The sequence below is a fragment of the Myotis brandtii genome, unplaced genomic scaffold (genome assembly GCF_000412655.1).
Source record: "Myotis brandtii unplaced genomic scaffold, ASM41265v1 scaffold8, whole genome shotgun sequence".
NCBI lineage: Eukaryota > Metazoa > Chordata > Mammalia > Chiroptera > Vespertilionidae > Myotis > Myotis brandtii.
The window spans coordinates 8,316,304-8,320,055 of NW_005371219.1; positions in this window are offsets into that span (position 1 = coordinate 8,316,304).

Sequence of the window (3,752 nt, forward strand, 5' to 3'; positions counted from 1 at the left end):
CTCAGTGGTTGAGCATCAGCCTGTCAACCAGGAGGTCACGGTTCAATTCCGGATCAGGGCGCATGCCCGGTTTGCAGGCTCAGGCTTGATCCCCAGTGTGGGGCATGCAGGAGGCAGCGGATCAATGATTCTCTCTCATCATTGATGTTTCTATCTCTCTGTCTCCCTCTCCCTTTCTCTCTGAAATCATAAAAATATATTTTTTAAAAAAAAAACATTTATTAGTTTTAACTCACTCTAGCATGTTATACACATCAGCACCTGTGCCCATTTAGCAAAGAATTTCAGTACAAATCACTCTGGATTGAATAGACATCTCTAAGAAGCATTACAATTGTTGCAATATTTTTAGAAACTGAAACGAGGAAATAAACAACTTCAGTAAAAGTGATTTAAATAACAAATAACATCTTTATAAACAGCTTATCTCCTTGAGAACAAAGAATAAACAAGGAGACAAGGGGTTTTTTTTTCCTTCCACTATTAAAGCAGATCACAATATGAGTGGGTGAAATGTCATGAATAATTGGAGAAAATCACAGAGTAATCTTCGACAAAAACATCTGATTTATTTAAATTGTCGCTGTTTGTCTTATTAGAACCTTTATTTAACCTTGTTATACACAATGCAGTATTCAAGCTGGTTTATCAAAAAATGTACTTTGGAACTAACCATATCTTGAAAATTTTGACTTTTTCAAATGCAAGTTATGGTAATGTAAACTCTCTGTGGCAGCTGTTTTACTTGAGACCTAATTAACTGACATTGCATTAGACTGAAATGCCCGTGAAAACCAATGTTTTGAATCTGAAGCAACAGTGAATAAATCAAGGCTTTGAATAATAGATTTAAGCTCCGGTTTCTGGTCAAGAGATCATCAGGCTTCCAACTATTACATTCATATAGATATAACATTCATTCAATGTCTTCTACTAACAAACCTAGCTCAACACCACCAGGCATTCCTTATCACAGCGTTCAAGGCCTCATTTTGTGATTTTCCAACCATTTTTTTTCTAGATAAGATTATGTCCCTATTAACTCCTATGTAGATTCTATGTACTTCAGGGCTTACCATTGTGTCTGGCACTGTTCTAAATGCTATAAAAACATTAACTCTTTCAATACTTATAACCATGCTATGAAGTAGTATTGTCCCCCCTGTATACATAAAGAAATGAAGGCACTGACAGGTAAAGTAACTTTTCTAGGGTTAAGTAGATACTAAGGATTCTGCCCATCTCCTCTACCAAGCCTTGATTAAATAGATTTGCTCATAGTATTATCTTCAACTCAGATATACTTGTATAAAATATAAAATTCTAGCCAAGAGCTAATTAATGTAAATATAAGACATAACTGGATGGCAATATGTAAGACAAGCTAGTATTGTGCATAAGAGATAAGAGTGATCAAGAAAATAGGGAATATGAAGATCTCTGCAGTCTAACATTACCTAAAACTAAGACGAAGGGCAGATGAGAAAGAAGGTACAATATATGACTCAATGTAGGTGAATAATAAGCCCAAGTGGTTTGGAAAGTAATGATAATATTTATACCAAAAAGGATGTAAGTAATGGGAATTGCTTGAGGGTAAATGGGATGAGACTAATTTTAGACGTGTGAGTTTGATTTAGTCAATAGGACAACAAACAGAACTAGCATATGGGTGCCTGTATGAGTATGTGGTGTCAACGTAGTGAAATGCCTATACTCAAGGTTGAAGTAAGTATAGATTTGGAAGCATTATAAGCTTAGTGGATCAAGTCTTGGTCTAGCAGGTAGATAAGATTATGTCCCTATTAACTCCTATGTAGATTCTATGTACTTCAGGGCTTACCATTGTGTCTGGCACTGTTCTAAATGCTATAAAAACATTAACTCTTTCAATACTTATAACCATGCTATGAAGTAGTATTGTCCCCCCTGTATACATAAAGAAATGAAGGCACTGACAGGTAAAGTAACTTTTCTAGGGTTAAGTAGATACTAAGGATTCTGCCCATCTCCTCTACCAAGCCTTGATTAAATAGATTTGCTCATAGTATTATCTTCAACTCAGATATACTTGTATAAAATATAAAATTCTAGCCAAGAGCTAATTAATGTAAATATAAGACATAACTGGATGGCAATATGTAAGACAAGCTAGTATTGTGCATAAGAGATAAGAGTGATCAAGAAAATAGGGAATATGAAGATCTCTGCAGTCTAACATTACCTAAAACCAAGACGAAGGGCAGATGAGAAAGAAGGTACAATATATGACTCAATGTAGGTGAATAATAAGCCCAAGTGGTTTGGAAAGTAATGATAATATTTATACCAAAAAGGATGTAAGTAATGGGAATTGCTTGAGGGTAAATGGGATGAGACTAATTTTAGACGTGTGAGTTTGATTTAGTCAATAGGACAACAAACAGAACTAGCATATGGGTGCCTGTATGAGTATGTGGTGTCAACGTAGTGAAATGCCTATACTCAAGGTTGAAGTAAGTATAGATTTGGAAGCATTATAAGCTTAGTGGATCAAGTCTTGGTCTAGCAGGCCTGTCAATCTCTCTACCAAACCCAACCCACAGGTTCTGGACAAATACACCTTCTATGAGAATGTGTTCCCAAATGAATAGTTAGAAGAGCTTACTTCCTTTGCAAATACACCTTGAATCAAACCTGGTATGCGTGGACGTATATATCTCTGTGGCTAAGATCTTGCACTAGAACCTTAACATCAACCCACAGAGACCTGCCAGGCCCCTCATCTCCCAACAGAAGTCATGGTGGTCTTTGCATGCTGACATCCTCCTCTGACCTGGCATCTCACAGACTTCCTTCGGAGCAGTCCTCAGTTGCTTAGTGCAGTGCCTTCTTTGGGTCAAGCCAGAGAAATAGGGGCAACTATTTCTCAAGTCCATTCATTTCTCTGCATTCCCACTGCTATTATCTTAGTTCTGCCAGAGTGATTTTTCTAAACCAAAAATCAAGTCACTTCCATTCCATGACTTCCTTTAGAATGTTTTTTAGATAATGTCCAGAATCATAAATATGGACCATAATGCCCTTCATGCCTTGTCCCTTTGGCCTTAGTTCTTGACATAGTTTCCTTTTATTCCAGTAGTACTAAGCCAAGTGTAGCTCTTTCTTTCTTCTGGCCTCTGCAAGTGTTTATCTCTATCTCCAAAATGCACCTCCCACACACAGGCACACCCAAATCATAGGCACTTTGCCTGTCAAATACCAACTTCATGTCTCAGTTTTGTTGTCGTTTCCTTCTGGAATTTTCCCCTTCTGCCCCCAAGACTGGGCTATGTGACTCTCATCACACTCTACTGACATGTCTGTATGACCAGACTAAAAGATCCTGGAAGCAAAAACTGTATCTTGTTTACCACCATCCCTCTTCTCCCTCCTCCCTCAGCACCTAGCACAGTGCCTGGTTTATTGTAGCTGCTCAGTACATATTTGTCATATGAATGGCCAGAAGGGTCTAAGAGTCCAACATATCTGTTCATCTAAAGAGACCACATGATACCCTTGGTTCTGGAATGGATCCCCCCTTTCCCACCAGTTAATCAATATATCTGGCATTCCTGAGATTCTCTAGATCAAGTGGTTCTCAACCTCGGCTGCACATTAGAATCACCTGGGAATCTTTTTAAAATCCTGATTTCTGGGCCTCATCCTCCGGAAATTCTGTTTCTTTGTTACTAATGTTGTGGCCCCACCCCATAACAAAGAAACAGAATTTC